Source organism: Callithrix jacchus, chromosome 15 (assembly GCF_049354715.1).
Source record: "Callithrix jacchus isolate 240 chromosome 15, calJac240_pri, whole genome shotgun sequence".
In the NCBI taxonomy this organism is placed as follows: domain Eukaryota; kingdom Metazoa; phylum Chordata; class Mammalia; order Primates; family Cebidae; genus Callithrix; species Callithrix jacchus.
Window position 1 is genome coordinate 101,477,523 of NC_133516.1, and position 24,876 is coordinate 101,502,398.

General features: G+C 35.2%; 1 protein-coding gene and 1 non-coding gene across 5 annotated transcripts in view; one reads left to right on the forward strand and one right to left on the reverse strand.

Annotated features, from left to right (window-relative positions):
* LOC144579619 (uncharacterized) overlaps positions 1–24,876 on the reverse strand; it is a 634,762-nt gene that overhangs the window by 47,282 nt on the left and 562,604 nt on the right. For 2 of the 4 annotated variants that reach the window (XR_013527741.1, XR_013527736.1), the window contains one exon: positions 1,095–6,827. The exons of the other annotated variants lie outside the window; for them this stretch is intronic. The gene's annotated coding sequence lies outside the window, so the exon portion shown is untranslated. Of the gene's footprint in view, positions 1–1,094; positions 6,828–24,876 lie in introns of those variants that run through there. 4 annotated transcript variants of the gene reach the window in all.
* Positions 14,557–14,625, forward strand: LOC118148194 (small nucleolar RNA SNORD41). Its single transcript, XR_004734970.2, has one exon. It is a non-coding gene; the product is annotated as a small nucleolar RNA SNORD41 (small nucleolar RNA).

The following is a 24,876-nucleotide window of genomic DNA, read 5'->3' on the forward strand; positions in this document are numbered from 1 at the left end:
GCCACAATTTTGGGGAATTTTTATATACATAATTATTCATTGGCAAACACAGGCAGTTTTACTTCCCTACTCTATCTTCATACCTTTATTTTACTTTCTTATCTTATTGCATTTGCTAAAACTTCCATTAGGATGTTAACTAGGCATGGTGAAAGAGAACATCCTTGCCTTGTTTTCAGTCTTAAGAGAAACCACCTAAGTATCTCATCATGAAGTATGATATCATCTATAGGCTTTGTAGATGATGGATTTTTCTTCTATTATTAACTTGCCAAAAAGTTTTACTAAACATGGTGTTAGGTTAGTCAAATCATTTTCTACCTTAATTATATAAACATATAATTTTGGTTCTTTATGATGTTGTCGTGGCAAGCCACATTAATTAATTTTCAAATGTTAAACTCGTTTTGCATACCTGGAATAAGGCTCAGTTTGTCATGGAGCATAATTCTTTTGTACATGTTACATACAATGTACTAATATTTTCTTGAGAATATATGTAAATGAAATATATTGATGTGTAGTTTTCTCTAACTGTGTTATTTTAATTTCGATATTAAGATAGTGGAGACCTCTTTGAATGAGATAGGAAATGTTTCTCTGCTTATATTTTCTGGAAGTGATTTGGGAAACGGATATCACTTCTTATGTATACTCATTTATATGTAGCCTAAATATAGGCTATATTTAATATAAATATTAAATATATACCCTGTATTAATATATATCCTATATTAATATAAATATTAAATATATACCTATATTTAATAATTATAGGCTACATTTTATGATATTTAATAAATATAGGCTATATTTTATGATATTTAATAAATATAGGCTATATTTAAAATATATTTAATGAATATAGGCTATATTTTACAATGACTTTGTCAATATCCCCAATATGACTTGATGTATTGTTGGTGGGGATTGTGTTATATATATATATATATATATGTATATATATATATATATATATATATAGACTAAATATAGCATATGATTCTTTATTTATATAAGTATAAGTAAGAAGGGATATCAGTAGTGATGAGTAAAGATCTGATTGTTTAAAAATGTGTAACACTTCCCTGTTCACTCTCCTGTTCTGCCATGTCAAGGTGCTTGTTTCACTTTTGCCCTTGCAACATGACTGTAATTTTCCTGAGGCCTCTCCAGCCATGCTTCCTGTACATTCTGCAGAACTGTGAGTTAGTTAAATCTCTTTTCTTCATAAATTGTGCAGTCTCAGTATGTCTTTATAGCAGTGTGAGAATGAGGTAATATAGAAAATTGATACTAGAATTGATAAAATTTGCTAGTAAAAATATATGGGCCCATGCTCTATATTTCATATTATTAATTATTGATTCAATTTATTTAATAATTATCCTATTAAGATTATCTATTTCTCTTGTGGGAGTTTTGATAGAGTGGTTGAAGAAATTGGTGCATTTCATCTATGTTATGCTATTTATGATATTTGTGAGATAGAGTTGTTCACAGTATTTCCTATTATCTTTTAATATAATGAATTCAGTAGTGATGACCACTCTTTCATTTCTAATATTTGTAATTTGTGTCTTCTCACTTTTGTTTGGTTAGCCTGGCTAGAGTTTTAACAATTTAATTTAAAAAAAAAGACCCTCAAAACAATTTATCAATATATTTCAAAGATACTAGTGAGGTTTCATTGTTTTTCTCCATTGATTTCTTGTTTTTAATTTTATTGATTTTGTTTTAATTATTTCTTCTGCGTTTCTTTTAATTGCTTTAGCACTACATTCTCTTCTTTAGTTTCCTTAGAAGGAAGCTGTATTATTTATTTTAGAGTTTTTGCTTTTTCTCATATGTGTATTTAGTGGCATAAGTGTTTCTTTAAGCACAACTTTCACTGTTTTAACTAATTTTAGTAATTTCTATTTTTTTATTTAGTACAATATTTTAAAAATTTATTTGAGAAAATTTTTTACTCATTTTCATATAAAGTATATTGTTTTATCCTCAAATATTTGGAAATCTTCCAACTATTACTATTTTACTGATTTATGGTTGAATTCCTTTGTGGTTTCAGAGCACAAAGGAATTGTATAATTTCTATTATTTCAATTTGTTAAGGTGTGTCTTATGTCTCAGAATGTAATTTATCTTGGTCAATTTCCATGTGAGACAGTGAAGAATGTGTATTCCGTTATTGTTTTATGGAGTACATTATAAATGTCAATTATATCAAGTTGATTGATAATGGTCTTCAGGTCAACTTTACCCTTAATGGTTTTCTACCTTCTTGATCTGCCAATTGCTGAAAGAGGAGTGTTATGGTCTTCTTCAACTACAATAGTAAATTTTTCTACGTCTGTGTTCAATTCTATCAATTTTTGTCTTTTGATAACCCTAAGGAATAGAGAGTCTGTCTCTTGCAGTTTTTTCAGCTATAATCCATTTTTATTATACATTAGGTGATGGTAAGTATTAGGTAGTGAGGAAAAGCACAATCTTATGATTAAAGCTCAATCCTTTAGTGTTTTGTGTCCTGGGGCTGTTTCTCACAACAGGCTTTGTTGTTGTTGTTGTAGTTTGTTTGTTTGTTTTAACTTTCCCCTCCTCCACCACCATACACACCCTTAAGTTAGACAAGAAGACAAGAAGGCGCTAGAAGTTGCTTATCAGTTTCAGGAGATTTTTGGGCTGAGACAATGGGGAATTCTAAATATACAATCATGTCATCTGCAAATAGAGACAATTTGGCTTCCTCCTTTCCTATTTGAATACCCTTTATTTCTTTTCCTTTCCTGATTGCTCTGGCTAGAACTTCCAGTACTATATTGAATAGGAGTAGTGAGAAAGGGCATCCTTGTCTAGTGCCAGATTTCAAAGGGAATGCTTCCAGTTTTTGCCCATTCAGTATGATATTGGCTGTTGGTTTGGCATAAATAGCTTTTATTATTTTGAGATAAGTTCCATCAATACCTAGTTTATTGAGAGTTTTTAGCATAAATGGCTGTTGAATTTTTGTCAGAGGCCTTCTCTGCATCTAGATAATCATGTGGTTCTGTTTATGTGGTGAATTACATTTATACACTTGCGTATGTTGAACCAGCCTTGCATCCCTGGGATGAATCCTACTTGATCATGGTGGATAAGCTTTTTGATGTGCTGTTACAATCGGCTTGCCAGTATTTTATTGAAGATTTTTGCATCTATGTTCATCATGGATATTGGCCTGAAGTTTTCTTTTCTTACTGAGTCTCTGCCGGGTTTTGGTATCAGGATGATGTTGGTCTCATAAAATGATTTGGGAAGGATTTCCCCTTTTTGGATTGTCTGGAATAGTTTCATAAGGAATGGTACTAGCTCCTCCTTGTATGTCTGGTAGAATTTGGCTGTGAACCCATCTGGACCTGGGCTTTTTTTGGGTGGTAGGCTCTTAATTGCTGCCTCAACTTCTGTCCTTGTTATTGGTCTATTCAGGATTTTGACTTCTTCCTGGTTTAGGCTTGAAGGAGGGTGCAAGTGCCCAGGAATTTATCCATTTCTTCCAGGTTTACTAGTTTATGTGCATAGAGTTGTTTGTAATAATCTTTAATGATGGTTTGTATTTCTGTGGAATCTGTGGTAATATCCCTTTATCATTTTTTGTTGTATCTATTTGGTTATTCCCTATTTTCTTTTTTATTAATCTGGCTAGTGGTCTGTCTGTTTTGTTGATCTTTTCAAAAAACCAGCTCCTGGATTTATTGATTTTTTGAAGGTTTTTTTATGTCTCTGTCTCCTTCAGTTCTGCTCTGATCTTAGTTATTTCTTGTTTTCTGCTAGCTTTTGAGTTTTTTGATCTTGCTCCTCCAGCTCTTTCAATTTTGATGATAGGGTATTGATTTTAGATCTTTCCTTGCTTCTCATGTGGTCATTTATTGCTATATATTTTCCTCTAGGCACTGCTTTTACTGTGTCCCAGAGATTCTGGTATGTTGTGTCTTTGTTCTCGTTGATTTAGAAGTACTTCTTTATTTCTGCCTTCATTTCATTGTTTATGCAGTCAACATTCAAGAGCCAGTTGTTCAGTTTCCATGAAGTTGTATGGTTCTCAGTTAGTTTCTGAATTCTGAGTTCTAACTTGGTTGCACTGCCGTGTGAGAGACTGATTGTTATGATTTCCGTTCTTCTGCATTTGCTGAGGAGTGATTTCCTTCCAATTATGTGGACAATTTTAGAGAAGGTGTGATGTGATGCTGAGACGAATGTATATTCTGTGGATTTGGGGTGGAGATTTCTGTAAATGCCTATTAGGTTTGCTTGGTCCAGGTCTGAGTTCAAGTCCTGGATATCCTTGTTAATTTTCTGTCTCATTGATCTGTCTAATATTGACAGTGGGATGTTAAAATCTCCCACTATTATTGTGTGGGAGTCTAAGTCTCTTTGTAAGTCATTAAGAACTTGCCTTATGTATCTGGGTGCTCCTGTATTGGGTGCGTATATATTTAGGATCGTTAGCTCTTCTTGATACATCATTCCTTTTACCATTATGTAATGTCCTTCTTTGTCTCTTTTGATCTTTGTTGGTTTAAAGTCTAATTTATCAGAGATGAGAATTGCAACTCCTGTTTTTTCTTGCTCTCCATTTGCTTGCTAAATCTTCTTCCATCCCTTTATTTTGAGCCTTTGTGTATCCTTGCATGTGAGATGGGTTTCCTGGATACAGCACACCGATGGGTTTTGAATTTTTATCCAATTTGCCAGTCTGTGTTTTTTGACTGGGGCATTTAGCCCATTTACATTTAGGGTTAATATTGTTATGTGTGAATCTGATCATGCCATTTTGATGCTAGCTGGCTCTTTTGCCCGTTAGTTGATGCAGTTTCTTCATTGTGTCGATGCTCTTTACCATTTGGTACGTTTTTGGAGTGGCTGGTACTGGTTGTTCCTTTCTATGTTTAGTGCTTCTTTCAGGAGCTCTTGTAAAGCAGGCCTGGTGGTGATGAAATCTCTGAGTAATTGTTTGTTCATAAAGGACTTTATTTCTCCTGCACTTACGAAGCTTAGTTTGGCAGGATACAAAATCCACATGCAAAAATCACAAGCATTCCTTTACACCAATAACAGACTTAAAGAGAGTTAAATCAAGAACAAACTGCCATTCACAACTGCTACAAAGAGAATAAAATACTTGGGTATAAAACTAACAAGGAATGTAAAGGACCTCTTCCAGGAGGACTACAAACCACTGCTGAACAAAATACGAAAGGACACAAACAGATGGAGAAACATTCCATGCTCGTGGTTAGAAAAAATCAATATCGTGAAAATGGCCATACTGCCCAAAGTAATTGGCAGATTCAAAGCTATGCACATCAAGCTACCAATGATCTTCTTCACAGAACTGGAAAAAAACACCTTAAACTTCATATGGAACCAAAAGAGAGCCCGCATAGCCAAGTCAATTCTAAGCAAAAAGAACAAAGCTGGAGTCCTCACACTACCAGACTTTGAACTATACTACAAGGCTACAGTAATCAAAACAGCATGGTACTGGTACCAAAGCAGAGATATAGACCAATGGAACAGACAGAGGCCCTGGAGGCAACACCACACATCTACAACCATCTGATCTTTAACGAACCTGACAAAAACAAGCAATGGGGAAAGACTTCCCTGTTAACACTATTAATAAATAGTGTTGGGAAAACTCACTAGCCATGTGCAGAAAGCAGAAACTGGATCCCTTCCTGACACCCTACACTAAAATTAACTCCAGATGGATTAAAGACTTAAACATAAGACGTAACACCATAAAAACCCTAGAAGAAAATCATCTAGGCAAAACCATTCAGGACATAGGCATAGGCAAGGACTTCATGACCAAAACACCAAAAGCATTGGCAACAAAAGCCAAAATAGACAAATGGGACCTAATCAAACTCCACAGCTTCTGCACAGCAAAAGAAACAGTCATTAGAGTGAATAGGCCAACAACAGAATGGGAAAAAAAGTTTGCAATCTACCCATCTGACAAAGGGCTGATATCCAGAATCTACTAAAAACTAAAACAGATTTACAAGGAAAAAACAAACAAGCCCATTCAAAAGTGGGCAAAGGATATGAACAGACACTTTACAATAGAAGACATACATGAGGCCAGCAAACATATGAAACAATGCTCATCATCACTGGTCATTAGAAAAATGCAAATCAAAATGCACGCTGAGATACCATCTCATGCCAGTTAGAATGGCAACCATTAAAAAATCTGGAGACAACAGATGCTGGAGAGGATGTGGAGAAATAGGAACACTTTTACACTGTTGGTGGGAGTGTAAATTAGTTCAACCATTGTGGAAGACAGTGTGGCGATTCCTCAAGGACCTAGAAATAGAAATTCCATTTGACCCAGCAATCCCATTATTGGGTATATATCCAAAGGATTATAAATTGTTCTACCATAAGGAAACATGCACATGAATGTTCATTGCAGTACTGTTTACAATATTATGCAGCCATCAAAAACGATGAGTTCGTGTCGTTTGTAGGGACAGGATGAATCTGGAAACCATCATTCTCAGCAAACTAACACAAGAACAGAAAATCAAACACTGCATGTTCTCACTCATAGGTGGGTGTTCAACAATGAGAACACATGGACACAGGGAGGGGAGCACTACACACTGGGGTCTGTTGGCGGGAAAAGGGGAGGGACAGCAGGGCATGGGGAGTTGGGGAGAGATAGCATGGGGAGAAATCCCAGATATAGGTGATGGGGAGGAAGGCAGCAAATCATACTGCCATGTGTGTACCTACGCAACAGTCTTGCATGTTCTTCACATGTACTCCAAAACCTAAAATGTAATAAAAGAAAAAACTCCTTAACATGAAATAATAATAGTTTCCATTAATTAAATGTTTACTCTATGTACATGTAACTGCTTTATAACTGTGATCTCATTAAATTCCCTCTAAGACTCTTAAAAAAAAAGAAAGAAGGGGCTAGAGTTGGGTAAATTGCCTTTTCTGCTACGTGGCATAAAGCTCTGGAAGATAAGATTGTTCTTACCTCTGCATTTTGAGAACCTTGTGAGTTTCCTGAATGTAAAACCCACAAGAATGTGGGGGTTCCCCTAAAATTATGACTCTCAGGAGCTTCTCACTCTCAAGAATGTCCACACTCAGTCTCCACCAACTTGTCTATATTATTATTTAAATAAACATTTCTAACAATTCTGCCTTTAGCAACATTTGTTCTAGGTAAGTGGATCCCAACTGCATTTTTGTGTATTTGCCTGTCTCTCCTGATTTCAGAGTGGTGATTTGCCCTGTAACCTGAATTCTCTGATGAACCCAAGAAATGTTAAGTTTACATTTATTTATTTCTTCTCTTTTAGTAATAAATGAAGTGGTGACTTCCAAGCTCTTTACATGTCATGGCTGAAACCAGAACTCTTTTGTTTGGCTTTCAGCATATATACTAAATATACTCATTAGTTCATAACTTTTATGTTTACTTTTCAAGAGACTTTATTTTTTAGAGCAGTTTATGTTCACAGCAGAATTTAGCAGAAATTAGAGAGATTTCCTATATACTCCCTGGCCAGCACATCCATAGCCTCCACCATTATCAATACCCCTAACAGAGTGGTACATTTGTTACAACTGTTGAGCCTATGTTGACATGTCATTATCACCCAGCTTCTATAGTTTCTATTAAAATTCACTCTTGGTGTGATATGTGTTTTTGAATGTTACTATGCATGTCACATTGCTTTTTATTTCCAATTCTTCATTACTAGTATATAGAAATCAAGTTGATTTTAAAAACAATAGGGGAAATTTTTAAAATGTGGATGCAGCTGATCCACAGAGAACTTTTTAGAAAGTATATGTCTATCAATATACATCTATAGATATGTACATAAAGAGAAAGGGGTTCTCACAATAAATAACACCTTATAGACCATCTAATTTAATCTTTAGAATTTTGTAAGGAGGGTATAATTATGGCTTTGATTATGATTATGTTCCCATTTTGTAGATGATGAGATTATTACAAAAACATTAAGTAATGACTAGGTTGTCACAGATAACAGACATGCATTTGCAGTTTCAAATCTCATACTGAACTTACTTAGCATTTGTTAGATTTGAAGTTCTGACCAAACACTGAAGCATGGCAACCATAGCTTGGATTGACAATAGTAGAACATATAAGCCTGGAAAAGAGGCATGGCCTGATTCTCTAAGGTTTTAGAATGCCTGAGTCACAAATTTAGACTTTATTAAATCCAATCTTTGATCCACTGAAACACTTTTTAAAAATAAGAGTGACTTAAAGCATCTCTGTAGCAAGATTGGTCTGACAAAAGAGTACATGATAAATGAGGGCACTGACACAAGACAGACAAGAGTGTCGTCAGTGAAATTCTGCAGGCGTGGTTGGAATGCAGCTTTCAATATGCTATCAGTATGTGAAACCCACTAGGAAAGAACAATACCTTAGAAAGGATTGTAGATTAATAAGAAGCAAACTATCTAAGTATATAAATGGAATTAAAATGTTATGAACCACAAGTTTCCATTCTCTAGGACACAAAATCATTTCCAAGTAGTATCAGAAGAAATGTTTCCCAGGGTAATTTAAAGATTAAATAACAGCTTTATAGAGAATTTACTTTTGTTTTCATCCTTAGAAATATCTGGTATTGGTCAAGGTTATTTAGAAGTCACACAGACAAATACTGCTTTCTACAAGTACAATTGGATGTTCTTAATCCTAGTATATCTTGCTATCTTAATTTTTAAATAATTGGCCTTAAATATCCATTGTAAAGAGTATTAGCAAGTATGTTTGATGATTTTATTATTATCTACTATATAGGAAATCACTTGATGCAATGATAGATTCTAAGCATACTAACAAACTACCCCAGAGGTCACAAAGCAGAAAGTCACAGTTTATTATAGAACAACTCACAGTTTATTAAAAATATTTAAAATATGAAGTACGAAGCAAGGGAGAGAGGTGGGGCAGGTTAACATGCTTCAGATAGGTTGTGAGTGTGAAAAACTACCTGCTACATAAGTTCTGGGATACACAATGTACAAGCATCCCGTCTCTTTTTCTCTCCTCCACCATCCCCTTCCCTTCTAATGACATACTTTTGCGAATAAAAACCCAAGTATGTTCAAGCAGCTCATAGACAAAAGTTACCAAGGGCAAAGGTACCCCTTTCTCTATCAGAGAGATGCAGAGGTAAGTCGCTTGCCAATTGTACAGGATATATCTGGGACTGTGACAGGACTAGGCTAGGTATTGCCATTGGGTGATTTATATAGGGATGAGGTGGCTTTTGTCCTATTGGTTGTTTTCTATAGGAATGAGGTAGCTTTTAGCCTATAGGATACATTCTCAGTATATGACCTTTCTGTCTTTTTTAATCTTTGTATAGCACTTCTGTTTTTTTTCAGCATACATTGAAATTCATTTCATCTTTAGCATGTCCTGTAGTCTATTAATTATTTACTAATTTACATTAGTAAACCCTCAAGGTCATCAAATAGGATAAAAAGAAAAAAAAATCTTTTCTCCAGTCAACCACACCACCTCTCCAGCAAGGTTTCTGAGTTTTCTGCAAAGCAGAAATGACAGAAATTTCTGTCAGATCACCTACAAAGGGAAGCACAATCAGACTAATGGTGTGCATCTTAGCAGAAATCCTAAAAACTGGAAAAATTTTTGGGCCAATGTTCAACAAAGAATTCCAACCCAGAATTTCATATCCAGCGAAACTAAACTTCATAAGCAAAGAATAAATAAGATTCACTTCAGACAGGCAAATGCTGAGGGAATTTGTTACTATCAGACCTGCTTTACAAGAACTCCTGAAGGAAGTGCTAAGTATGGAAAGAAAAGGTCATTCACTAGCTGGCTGAAAAACACACTGACTGAAATACACAGACCAGTGACACTATATAGCAATCACACAAGTCTTCATAATAACCACTTGACATCATAATAACAGGATCACATCTACACATATCAGTACTAACATTGAATGTAAATGGGCTGAATGCCCCAATTAAAAGACACAGAGTGGCAACTTGGACAAAGAACCAAGACCCCTTGATAAGCTGTCTTCAAGAGACCCATGTCATATGCAGTGACACCTACAAGCTCACAATAGAGGGATGGGGAAAAATCTACCAAGCAAATGGAAAAAGCAGGGGTTGCAATAATTTCAGACAAAATAGGCTTTAAGCCAACAAAATCAAACAAGACAAAGAAGAGCATTACACAATGATAAAGGGTTCAATTAAACAAGAAGATCTAACTATTCTAAATATATGTGCATCCAACACAGAATCACCCGCATCCATAAAGAAAGAACTTAGATTTTGACAAAGTGACATAGACAGATGCACAATAATTGTGAGAGACTTTGACACCCCATTGACAGTATTAGACAGATCACTAGGCAGAAAATTAAAAAAGAAATTTAGGATTTGAACCTAGCACTGGATCAAATGGACATGAAAGATATCTACAGAACTCTCTACCCCCAAAGCAACAGAATATACATTCTTCTCATTGCCTCATGGCATATACCCTAAAATCAATCACATAATCAAACAGAAACACTTCTCAGCAAATGCAAAATAATTATTCATGTTCTTATAAATGGGAACTAAATAATGAGAACACATGGATATATAGAGGGGAACAACAGACACTGGGGCCCGCCAGAGTGTGGAGGGTTGGAAGAAGGAGAGGATCAGGGAAAATAACTAATGGATACTAGGCTTAATACTTTGGTCATGAAGCAGTCTGTATGTTAAACCCCCATAACACCAATTTACCAATATAACAAACCTGTGCTTATGTGCCTGAACTTATAATAAATGTTACAACAAAAATTTAAATGACTTTGATGTAGTTCAGATCATGAAATCTTTAATGAAAGAAAACCACATGTCATCTAAATAGTTACAGAAAAGAATCACTAATAGTGATTATCTATTTCTTTTATCATTTAAAAAATGTAGGTTTTTCTCAAGAGCCAGATGGGTCAGAAAAAGAAAAAAACAAGAGGTTTACTTTGGAGCAAGATTTCATTCAGAAATCCTTAGCCTAAACTTTGCCTTCCCATTAGCAATGATAGAAGGAATATCACTGAAGTTTACAAGGATAGCAGAAAAGAGTAGGAGTCTGGAAAGAAATGTTCCTGGAAAGCCAAATGGAGGGGAAAAGGTGTGAAAAGAAGACAGGTGATTCTTTTAAGAAAAACAAAACAAAACAAAATAAAAAACCCAAAACAACCTAATCAGGAGGAGAAGGCAGAATGTTGAAAGAAATTAAAGCTCTAAATTTGAAGTATCTGAGGGAATTTTGAGAGAAGGTGAAGTGTAATATTAAAGGCAGTGAGCAAGTGGTTTAGCCTACAACCTACAGGGTTGGCAAAGGAGACAGCACATCTTACTGAAAATACTGGAGTGTGGTAGTAATTGTGATTGGAGTCATGCTTCTCAAGGTGTGATCCTAAAAATACCTACTTGATATTTCACCTGGAGTGCTATCAAACATTCATTTTCCAATGCTGTTCTCCTCCCTATCAATGTGACAGTCAGAATGCTGAGTAGTGAAGGCTTTCAGGAAACGTGCTTCTGTAACAGCCAGGAGGATTCTGATAGCCACCAAATTCTGATAATTTCTGACTTAGATATTCCCAATAAGCTGGTCTCTTGTTTTCAAACATCCCATTTAAGCTGGTAACATGGATAATAAATGTCAGAAACTAGAAAAGGGATAACGGGAGATTGTCCAGTTTCTTATGTTACCAATTATTTGAAAGTTAACATTTCTATATTCTGTGTACTAAATATATTAACTTTTTATGCCCCTAGAGCTTAAAAATATACTCATAGTCTAATATTGTGCTTCAGGCTTTTAAAAATAATTTTCAAAGGTACACATATACAAATGAGGGATATTTATATAATTCTTATTCTATTACTCTGTCCGTAAAAAAGGAAGGATATTACAAGAGGTATTAAGTAACTATTATAAAATCCTGTGATTCTGTATTTATACATCATTTAAGAAATGAAAAATCCTAGAATTAAATGATATTGTTCACATAATATTTTGCTTTATAAAATAGCTTTAAGATTAATAGAAGTGAATATAGATAGAAATTGTGGGTTTTTAAAAATTCAGACTATAAAAAAAGTCTTGCTTGTTTTGAATGTTTCTGACATATTTTAAGAGTTAATCCTATTTTGTCACGCCTACTCAAAATAATCGTGCTCTTGCTTAGCAAAGTCAACTGATTAGGGACCTCAATTACATTACATAAGCTCTTCTGTTACATAACATAATGATGTGACTATTTCATCACATTTATAATTACCACTCACAGTCAAGGGGAGGGTATTATAGAAGATATGTACATAATGCTAGGGATCATCTCAGAATTCTGCATACCACAGGAAGGAAGCCAAGTAACAAGCGTGCTCGTTGCAAATCCTGAAGTGGCTTTACATTTGCACAATAACTTGCCTGAGCAGGTTTCCCAATGCCCAAGAATGACTCACCCGAGAGTGACTTTAGCAGAGGAGGGTCTTAATAACATGTTAGGCAAGTTGACCAGTTCTACAGATGTCAATCAGCTTATTTTCCAAGTCTGAACTTGTGCAGAGGTCTAATTAGCAAAGCATTCATGTTAGTAGGGTTAGAGGGTATACTTGGGCTAAATAATATGGACTTCCACGCACCACAGATGATCTACCGATAGCCACTGCTTCATGTCTAATCTGCCAACCACAGAGACCAACACTGTGACCTGACTATAGGACAGTTTTCTTGGAAGTATCAGCTGGCTGCCTAGGAGTAGTGTAATTACACTGGACAAAATTCATTCTGGAAAGAATAGCACTTTGCTCACACTTCAACAGGCATTTATACAAGATATATATATGAATTTCCTTCTCTTGCCAATAATCCTTTTGCCAAAACAACCATCTGTAGACTTACAAGCATACAATTCCATATAATATGGCAAGACAGCAAACGAAATTCTTCAACAGGCCCATGTTTATGAAATTCCCTGGACATACTATGTTTCCTATCTTTTAATCAGATGGCTTGATATAAATGAAGAATGTCCTTATGAAGAATCATTTATGGCAATAATTTTATTGTAATGCATCACAGGACTAGGATAATATCCTCCAGATGATGTTATATGGTTGTAATTGGTATTATTCCCATTGTTGTATTCCAAAGGTCTGAAGTGGAAGAAGTAGAAATGTGAGTGACTTACCTCACTATTGGACCTAGTAACCCAATGATTAAAATTTTGCTTTTTATCTCTGCAACTTTGGGTCTTGACAATCTAAGTTTTTAGTTCCCTGAAGTGGTAATTTGGAATTTAATCTATTCAAAGAACAGAAAGAAGCTACAGTGGCTGTAGTATCATAAATGAGGAAAAAGTAAAAATGAGGTCAGAAAAGAAGACATGATCATGTAAGACTTATTTTTGTCCAGGTGAGTAATTTTAACATTATACTAAATAAATTTTAAAGTTGTTAAAATATTTCCAAATTTATTTATATTTTATATAATGGAAATTTGAATAAAGTTATTACTCTAGCCATTGTGAATAAAATGTACTATTAAGGGGAGGATTGAAAATAAGTGGTCCATTGCTATCGTAACTTTCAAGGCAACAGTTGCAGGCTTAGATTATGCTGGAAGCATAATACAAGATAATAATCACAGCTTTTTCCAATGAAAATAAGCGTAGACCAATCTTAAGTCTTTAAGATATTCATAGAGTTTTAAAGACTTTTTTTTTGAAGCAGACAGTTCGGGGATAAAATATTAATGAATTTTAAATTTTATAACTAAATTATGATTTATAAGTAAAAAAAAGGCAAGGTCACTTAAAAATCTAGAAGGAAATCAATTTCCTCCACAATTAGGCAGATAAATGACTGGTGAACGGCCAAAACACATCCCCTGGCCAAGGGGGCTTCAGAGTAAATCATCAGAGCTAGACCCTGTCTTTCCCATAAGGCAATCTGTGGGAATATGTAATAAAAGAAAACATCACCGAAAAGACATTAGAAGAAAGGAAATGTGGTTTCTATAGGTGCAATCATGATGGACCGTTCGTCACTTCAGGGAGTAAATATGCATGGAATAATGTATTCAAGGTTCCAGAATATCTTGACTAACATGTTATAACTGATGCCATTTTAAAAAATGGTGTCACCATGGTATTGATATGAATTCATTGTTATCTGAACTACTGGAGATACAAAAATCAATGGGAAGAAACCAATGAATGAATCAGTGACTTGGCTGACCCCTGTGCAGATGGCGGCCAAACGTCATGTGCTCAAATAGTTTTTTCCAAAATACTTTTAAAGAAGTTTATAATTCTGAAAGTGTTACACCTTTGGACAGTGAAATGTTCAATGTGATCCCTAACTAATTATGTTTGAGGTAGTTTTTATTTAATACATAGTAGAGTGATTAATGAAAAGATGAAATAATTAAAAAAAGAAAATTGGAGGGAAGTTATGACACCTGTGATTATTTTGTGACACTGATTTCTCTTGTATTGGTACCGGCTGATCCCAAGGCGAGTTGAAAAAAGACAAAAATACAAAAAAAAAGAAAAAAGAAAAAAAAAGAAAAGATGAGAGAACAGCTTTATTATCTTCACATTTATAGATGGCATAAAACACTTTCCATCACTAAAGGGCCAAATTAATGGAGATAAACTTGCTGAGGCTTTAAAATTTGAAGGAGGTAGAACAAGACTGCTGAATAGAAATCTTTAGAGATCATCTTCGATCCCCAGGCAGGAACACCAAATAGAACAAGTATCCACACAAAGATAAAATCTTCAGAAAAAACAAAAATCAGGTGAGTGAACACAATACTTGGTTTTAACATAAGATAAAGGAAAGAGGCACTGGAGAGGGTGGGTAAGACAGCCTGGAATTGCCTATGTCACCCCTTCCTGATCCCTCAACAGAACAGTGTGATGTGGACAGAGAAACTGTGTACTCGAGAAAGAGCAAAGTGATTGGGATTTCACATTCAAACTTAGTGCTGCCTTGCCACAGTGGAAAGTAACACAAGGCAGAATTGGGCTGACACCCACAGAAAAAGCAATTATACCGGCCCTAGCCAAAGAGAAATTGTTCATCCCAGCTGTCAGAACCTGAGTTCTGGCTAGTGCCACCATTGCAGGCTAAAGCATTCTGAGGTTCTAAAAACACTTGAAATGAAGGTTAAGCCACAAGAAATGCAGTTCCTGGGCAAGTCTTGGGGCTGTGTTGGGCTCAGACGCAGTAGACTTGGGGTGTACAAGACTTAGTGAGACAGCAGCTGAGGTACCCAAGATAGGGCTCACGTCACCACTCTCTCAAACACAGGCAGTGCCACTCACAGCGCCAGGAGAGACTACTTCCTTCCACTTGAGGAGAGGAGAAGGGAGAGTAAAGAGAGTTTTGTCTTGCAACTTGGATACCAGCTCAGCCACAGTAAAGTATCAAGCAGAGTCCTAAACCTCCTGGCAGAGTTCACCACCTGTTGATTAAAGAGCATTTGGGCCTTAAATAAACATCAGTGGTATCCAGGCAGCAGTCACCACAGGCATGGGGTAAAACCCAGTACCATGCTGGATTCAGGTGTGACCCAACACATTCCCAGCTGTAGTCACCACGGGAGAAGAAAGGAGAAAAGGAGAAGAAAGGAAAGGAAAGGGAAGTATAGAAACAAAATAAAACAAAAACAATAACAGCAGCAACAAAAAAAAAACTGTATCTTGCAATTTGGGAAACAACTGAGCCACAGTAAAATAAAGCACCAAGCAGTTTCCTAATGTCTCTGATTCTAGGTGTTGGCTCTCGGAGGACATTTCTAGACCCACCATGGGCCAGAAGAGAACCCAATACCTTGATGGGAGAGACCCAGGCCTGGCAGGACTAATCACCTGCCAACTAAAAGCCTTTGTCACTTGAATAAACATCAGTGGTAGCCAGAAAATAGTAGTCACAGGCCTTGGGTAACACGTAGTACTGTTCTGGCTTCAAGAGTGACCCAACACAGTCCCAGTGGTGGTGTCCAAAGGAAAGCTTATATTACCCCCCTCCAAATCCAGGCAGCTAAGCAGGAGAAAGAGAAACTGTTTGTGGGAATATAAAGGAAGGAAACAAGAGACTTTGCTTGGCAATCCAGGGAATTGAATCTCACAAACTACCCAGTTCCTCTATGAGTCTGTAAGAGTCACAGTATTATAGGAAATGTGTCCTTCTTCCTAATGCACATATAACTTCAGTGACCAAAATCTTAAATCACAACACTCAAAACTCTTTGAATACTTGAAAGCCTTCTCAGGAAGGATCAGTACAAATAAGCCCAGATGGCAAATATAAGACTAAATATCTAACTCTTTGATGCCCAGACATCAGTGAACATTCACAAGCTTCAGGACCATCAAGAAAAAAATATGTCCTCACCCCAAATGAACTGAATAAAGCACCAGTGACCAGTCCTGGAGTGACAGAGATATGTGACCTTTCAGACAGAGGACTCAAAATAGCTGTTTTAAAGAAGCTTAATAAAATCCAGGCTAACACACAGAAGTAACACAGAAAATAGGCTTATCAGATAACTTTAACCAAAGTAAACTAATTTAAAAGAATCAAACAGAAATTATGGAGTTGAAAAACCCAACTGATGAACTGAAGACTTCATTAGAGTCTCTCAACACCTGAACTGATGAAGCAGAAGAAAGAATTAATGAACTTGAAGATAGCCTATTTGAAAATATACAAAGGAGGCAAAATTTTTTTAAGAAGAATAAAGCACACCAAAAAGATATAGAAAATAGCCTCAAAATGGCAAATCTAAGCATTATTGGTTTTAAGAGGAGATAGACAGGCAGAGATAAGGCTAGACAGTTATCAAAAGAAATAATAGTAGAACTTCCTAAACCTAGAGAAACATAAGAATATTCAAATACAAGAAGGTTATAGAACACCAAGAAAATTTAACTCAAAAAAGACTACCTCAAGGCATCGAAAATCAAACTTGTAAAGGTCGACAAAGAAAGAATCCCCAAATCACCAAATGAAAAGGAAAAAAAAAGTAAAAGAAAAGAAAAACATATAAAGGAGCTCCAATATGTCTGGCAAGAGTTCTCAGTGGAAACTTTACAGGCCAGGAGAGAGTAGCATGATATATTTAAAGTGCAGAAGGAAAAAAAACTTTTTAGAATATTATATCCAATGAAAAATATTCTTCACGCATGAAGGAGAAATAAAGACTTTCTCAGACAAAAATGAAAAAAAAGGGTTTTTTTCAACAGAAGTCCTGTTCTAAAAGAAATACTACAAGGTTTTCTTCAATCTGAAACAAAAGGATGTTAATGAGTAATAAAAATCATCTAAAGGTACAAAACTCACTGGTAACAGTAACTACACAGACAAATACACAATAGTATCACACTCTAATTGTGGCATATATACTACTTAGAAATTGATTAAGAAGATTGAAAAGGGAAACTATCAAAAATAATAATAACTACAACTTCTTGAGACCTAGACAATATAATGTGAGTAGAAACAATAAAATATTTAAAAGCAGGAGCAATAAAGTTAAAATGTAGAAATTTATTAGTTTCTTTTTGCTTGCTTGTTAGTTTGTTTCTACAATCAGAGTTAAGTTCTTATCAGTTTAAAATAAGGAGTTATAAGATGTTATTTGCAAAACTTAGGGTAACTTCCAATTTAAAAAACCTAAAATAGGTACCTAGAAAAATATAAGGTAAGCACATACAATATACCACCTGAGATAATTATTTTCACAGAAGGAAGACAGGGAGGAAGGAAAAAAGAGAAAGCCAGAAAAGAACACAGAAACAAACACTGTGACAAAAGTAAGCCCTATCTTATTAACAGTAACATTGAATGTAAATGGAGTAACCTCTCTAATCAAAAGGCATAGAATGACTCTATGGATTAAACAAACAAAAACAAACAAAACCCAATGATCTGTGTTACAAAAACCACACTTTACCTATAAAGACACACAGAAAGCAAAAATAAATGGAGGAAAAAAGATATGCCATGAAAATCAACATCAAAAAACGAGTAGGAGTAGCTATATTTATATTAGAAGAAATAGATTTCAAGATAAAAACTATAAAAATAGACAAGGTTGTTAAATAATAATAAATGGATCAATTTAGAAAGAGAATGTAACAATTTATATATATATGTACTCAACACTGGAGCACCCTGTTATAAGTAAATTTTCTTGCAAAAGAAATAGCACTCAAAGATATGTCCACTCAGCAAGGCAGTTTACTTCTATAGGAGGGTGCAGGGCACACAGATGGAGCAATGACGACCACCGCAGGCTTGGACAAGCAGGGAAGGGGTACTTATGCCTGATGGGGGTCATCCCTACTGCTGTGCTATCCCCTGTTGTCTAGGGTTAGACAGCACAAACTAGGTTAATCCTGATTGGCTATTTTAAAAAGAGCTGGGGTCCAAGCTGGAGTGGCAGGTTGGAGCGGGGGAAGGATAGGGAGCAGATGTGAACTACTGATGAACTGGTGGAGAAGGTCGTTTACTGGAATTACAAGGAATTTAAACTTTAAAATAGAGATTTAAAGAAAAAGAGAGCTGCACATACTGACATACTTATTCTTTAAAGAAAAACTTGGGGTTCACTATAACAACCCAGATATGTAAAGCAAATATTAATTGAGAGAGACAGATGCACCCCAACACAATAACAGCTGGAGATGTCAACAGCCTACTTTCAGAACTGGGCAGATCAACCAGACAGAAAATTAACAAAGAAACCTTGAAGTTAATCTGCATTACAGGCCAAATGGGTCCAATAGATATTTACAGAACATTTCATTAAATGGCTGCAGAAAACACATCTTCTATTCAGCTCATATATAATTCTTAAAGATAGATCATATGTTAGGTAACAAAACAAGTCTTAAAAAGTCCTAAAGATATTGAAATCATGTCAAATATTTCTCTGACAAAATTGAATAAAATTAGAAATCACTAAGAAGAACGGTGGAAACTAAACAAACATGTAAATTTAATACTATGCTGTTGAATGACCAGTGGGTCACTGAATATATTAAGAAAAAAAACTAAAAAAATTCTTGAAACAAATGAAAATTGAAAATGACATTTCATAACCTATTTGATACAGCAAAAAAGATAGTAAAAGGAAATTTTATAGCAATAAGTGCATACATCAAAATATTAGAAAAACTTTAAAAACAACCTAATGATGCATCTTAAAAAACCAGAAAACCAAGAGCAAACAAAACCTTACATTAGAAGAAAATAAATAATAAATATTAGAGCAGAAATTTAAGAAATTGAAATTAAAACAATACAAAAGATCGAAAACTGAAAAGTTTGTTTTTTGAAAAAATAAAATTAACAAAACTTTATCCAGACTAAACAAAAAATGGAGAAGAGTTAGATAAATAAAATCAGAGATGAAAAGGGGGACATTACAACCAAAACTGCAGAAATTCAAAGGATCATAGAAACTGCAGTCTACTATGAGCAGCTATATTCCAGAAAACAAGAAGAAATGGATAAATCCTAGACACATCCAGGCTATAAAGATTGAACCATGAAGAAATATGAAACCTGAATAGACTCATAACCAATAGCTGTAATAAAATGTCTCCCAGCAAAGAAAAGATCAGGACTTAATTGTTTCACTGCTGAATTCCACCAAACAGTTAAATAACTAATATGAAGCATACTCAAACTAGTCCAAAATATAGAAAACGCATTATACAAGACCAGTATTGCCCTAATACCAAAACTAGACAAAGAGACTCAAAAGCAAACAAACAAACTACAGGTCAATATATCTGATGGACATTGATGCAAAAATCCTCAACAAAATACTCAAAAACTGAATTCAATAACACATTAAAAAGATTATTATCAAAGAAGAAAAAGAAAAAAAAAAAGATTATTATCATGAACAAGGAGGATTATCCGAGGGATGAAAAGATGGTTCCACATACATGTATCAATCAATGTGATGCCTTTTATCAACAGAATGAATGACAAAAACCATATAATCATTTTGACTGATGCTGAAAAATCATTTGATAAAATTTGACATCTCTTCCTGAGAATAACCCAAAAAAACTGGTTATATAAAGAACATACCTCAACTCAATCAAAACTATATATAAGAGATGTATATCATACTGAGCAGGGAAAACTGAAAGCCCTTCCTTTAAGACCTAGACTATGACAAGGATAGCCACTGTTATAACTGTTATTCAGTATAGTAGTGGAAGTCTCAGTTAGAGTAATGATGAGGGAAAGAAAAAAATACATTCAAATTGTAAAAGTACAAGTTAAATTATCCTTGTTTGCAGATGATATATTATATTCTAAAAAACCCGAATATTCTACAAGAAAACTGTTAGAACCGATACATTCAGCAAAGTTGCAAGATACAAAATCAACATACAAAATTTAGTAACTTTCTATTTGCCAAAAGTAAGCAATCTGAAAAAAAGTAAGTAATTCCATTTACAATAGCTACGAAAAAAACAAAATACCTAAGAATTAACCAAAGAAATAAAATATCTCTATAAGGAGAGCTATAAAACACTGATGCAAGAAATTGAAGAGGGCACAAAAAATGGAAAGATATTCTATGCTCATGAATATGTCAATACTGCCCAAAGCAATCTAGAGGTTCAGTACAATTCCTATAAAAATATCGATGACATTCTTCATAGGAATAGAAGAAACAATCCTAAAGTTTATATTAAATCACTAAAGCCCCAGAATAGCGAAAGCCACCCTGAGCAAAATGAACAAAACTGGAAGAATCGCATTACCTGGCTTCAAGTTAAACTGCAGAGCTTTAGTAAGCAAAACAGCATGGTACTGGCACAAAAACAGACACATAGACAAATGAGAGAAGAAAAATCACAGAAATAAATTCATACATCTGTGAATTCGCTTTCAATGAAGGTGTCAAGAACAGAGTTGGGGAAGGAATAGTCTCTTCAATAGTGCTGGAGAACTGGATACTATTATGCAGAAGAATGAAACTAGATCCTTATCTCTTGCTATATATAGAAAAAATCAAAATGGATTAAAGCCTTAAATCTCAGACCTCTAAATATAAAACTACTAAAAGAAAACTTTGGGTAAACTCTCCAGGGCCTTGGTCTTAGCAAATACTTTTCTAGCAATGTCCTACGAGCAGAGACCACCAAAGTAAACACGGACAAGCAGAATCACATCAAGTTAAAAGGCTTCTGCACAGAAAAAGAAAGAATCAACATGAAGAGATAACTCACATAATGAAAGAAAAATTTGCAAACTATCCATCTGACAAGGAATTAATAATCCGAAAACATAAGGCCAAACAACTCTGTAAAAAATATAAAAATTCAATTTAAAATGAGCAAAAGATCTGAATAAACATTTCCCAAAAGAAGACATACGAATGGCAAACACATACATGAAAATATGCTCACCATCATTAATCATCAGAGAAATGAAAATCAAAACTCCCGGATATCATCTCACCCGAGTTAAAATGGCTTTTTCCAAAAGATAGGAAACAACACATACTGGCAAGGATGTGGAGGAAGTGGATACTTCATACACTGTCGGCAGGCATGTAAATTAGTTAAGCCATTATGGAGAACAATATGGATATTCCTTTAAAAACTAAAAGCAGAACCACCATACGATCTAGCAATCCCATTGCTAAGTATATACCCCAAAGAAAGGAAATCAGTATACCAAAGAGATGTCTGCACTCCCACGTTTGTTGCAGCACTATGCACAGTAGACAAGATTTGGAATCAACCTAGATGTCCTTCAAAAGATGATTAGATAGAGAAAATGTGGTATATATACACGATAGAGTACTAATCAGTCATAAAAAATAATGAGATCCTGTCATTTGCAACAACATAGATGGAACCGGAAGGCATTATGTTAGGTGAAATAAGCCACGCACGGAAAGATAAAAGTTTACATGTTCTCATTCATTTATGGAAACTAAAAATTAAAACAATTTCATGGACATAGATGGTAGAATGATGGATACCAGAGGCTGGGAAGAGTAGTGGTAGAAGGGAAAGGCAGATGGTTGATAGGTACAAAAATATTAAAATATAGTTACCTACAATAAATGAGATATAGCATTTGATAGCACAGCACAATGACTATAGTCAAATGTGCAGTAACTTGTTGCACATTTTAGAAAATCTAGGCCGGGCGTGGTGGCTCACGCCTGTAATCCCAGCACTTTGGGAGGTCGAGGCGGGTGGATCACGAAGTCAAGAGATCGAGACCATCCGGGCCAACATGGCGAAACCCCGTCTCTACTAAAAATACAAAAATTAGCCGGGCATTTGGCATGCGCCTGTAGTCCCAGCTACTCGGGAGGCTGAGGCAGAAGAATCGCTTGAACCCGGCAGGTGGAAGTTGCAGTAAGCTGAGACTGCACCACTGTGCTCCAGCCTGGCGACAGAGCAGGTCTCCATCTCAAGAAAAGAAAGAGAAAGAAAGAAAGAAAGAAAGAAAGAGAGAGAGAGAGAGAGAGAGAGAGAGAGAGAGAGAGAGAGAGAGAGAGAGAGAGAGAAAGAAAGAAAGAAGAAAGAAAGAAAGAAAGAAAGAAAGAAAGAAAGAAAGAAAGAAAGAAAGAAAGAAAGAAAAGTCTAAGGGAGTACAATTGGAATGTTTATAACACAAAAAATTAAAGTCTCACGCCAGTTAGAATGGCGATCATTAAAAAATCTGGAGACAACAGATGCTGGAGAGGATGTGGAGAAAAAGGAACACTTTTACACTGTTGGTGGGAGTGTAAATTAGTTCAACCATTGTGGAAGACAGTGTGGCGATTCCTCAAGGCCTTAGAAATAGAAATTCCATTTGACCCAGCAATCCCATTACTGGGTATATATCCAAAAGACTATAAATCGTTCTACTATAAGGACACGTGTACACCAATGTTCATTGCAGCACTGTTTACAATAGCAAAGACCTGGAATCAACCCAAATGCCCATTGATAATAGACTGGATTGGAAAAATGTGGCACATATACACCATGGAATATTATGCAGCAATCAGAAATGATGAGTTTGTGTCGTTTGTAGGGACATGAATGAATCTGGAGAACATCATCCTCAGCAAACTGACACAAGAACAGAAAATGAAACACCGCATATTCTCACTCATAGGCGGGTGATGAAAAATGAGAACACATGGACACAGGGAGGGGAGTACTAAACACTGGGGTCGATTGGGGGGAAAAGGGGAGGGCCAGTGGGAGGGGGAGGTGGGGAGGGATAGCCTGGGGAGAAATGCCAAATGTGGGTGAAGGGGAGAAAGGAAGCAAAACACACTGCCATGTGTGTACCTACGCAACTGTCTTGCATGTTCTGCTCATGTACTCCAAAACCTAAAATGCAATAAAAAAAATTAAAAAAAAAAGATGCTTAAGGTGATGGAAACCCCACTTACTCTTATATAATTATTACACATTTCATTCCTGTATCAATACATATCATGTACCCCATAAATATATATACCTGCTATATACTCGTAAAAATTAACTATAAGACAATTTTTAAAAATTTAGCAAAATATAGTGAAGTTAAACTTTGTTGTAGAGGTGTTTTCATATAAGGATAATCACTAAAATTTAGGAATCCTTTAGAGAAACACAAAATCTCAGAGAAAATGTAGCTGAAGATTAAGAAATCATGAAGGACATGTATAGGGTGAATAAATAAAATTTTACCAGATCACAAATAAATATTTCCCAGAATGAAAGTCACTAAAGCACAAAAAGATATGCTTTTAATATAAATATAATGAAGCCATAATAAAGTGACAGTAAACTATGCTGTTTTTACTTTAACAAGGTAAAAATTTTAAAAACACTAAAATTAATTGGTGAGTTTCTGCTTCAGCTACACAACAAACAAAAGTTTTCTTCTTTTTCTTTGGTTAAGTAATCTCTGTCATTTAATTCCCTCAGAGTTCTTTGTCCACAGTTGACCAAATTCTTAGGATGAAAGAGTACTTTATTAGCTGGAATTTTCGAGTGTTAAAAATTACCTGTAAGGAGTAATATGTTTTTTCTATATAATAGGCATATCCAAGAAAGACATTGGAAACCAAGCAGCACCTTTCCTTAAAAAGCTTAGTCTTAAATGAGAAACTGTGGATCATCCCTGCCTTGTCAGTTCTCTCCTTTAATCTCGAATGTGGGGACCACTTGTATTTTCCCTGTTGACTTCTGGGTCATTCATCATCTCCCTTTTGGCAATTCCACGAACCTGCAGGATCCATCAGACCCTTTTTATCAAGATTTGTTTTATTCTAATCTCCATTTACTTTTGTTTCTGTTCTTACTTGAGATGACTTCCCTTCGGTAGTTCTGTCATTATAAAAGCAAAAGTTTTCTGCTTTATTTCAGTATTACCCATCATTTCGTTTCAGTCAGCAGACTTATTTAGCTGTTCCCCTCTTATCTCCATGTCTGAGGCTATTCTTTGTGTTTCTTTTTTTCTTGAATGAGCAGCACTTACTCAAAATCTCTACTTAATTTTTTTTTTTTTTTTTTTTTTTTTAGTATATAAACCTTGGTGAAATTATACCATTTCTTTTTATTCTTAGTTTCTTCCAAGGACCTATCACTTACTTATCATTTTCAACTTAAACAGTAGGCCCTTAGCTTGTTTAATCAAAAATCCAACTGGGGCAGGGCGCGGTGGCTCACACCTGTAATCCCAGCACTTTGGGAGGCCGAGGCGGGTGGATCATGAGGT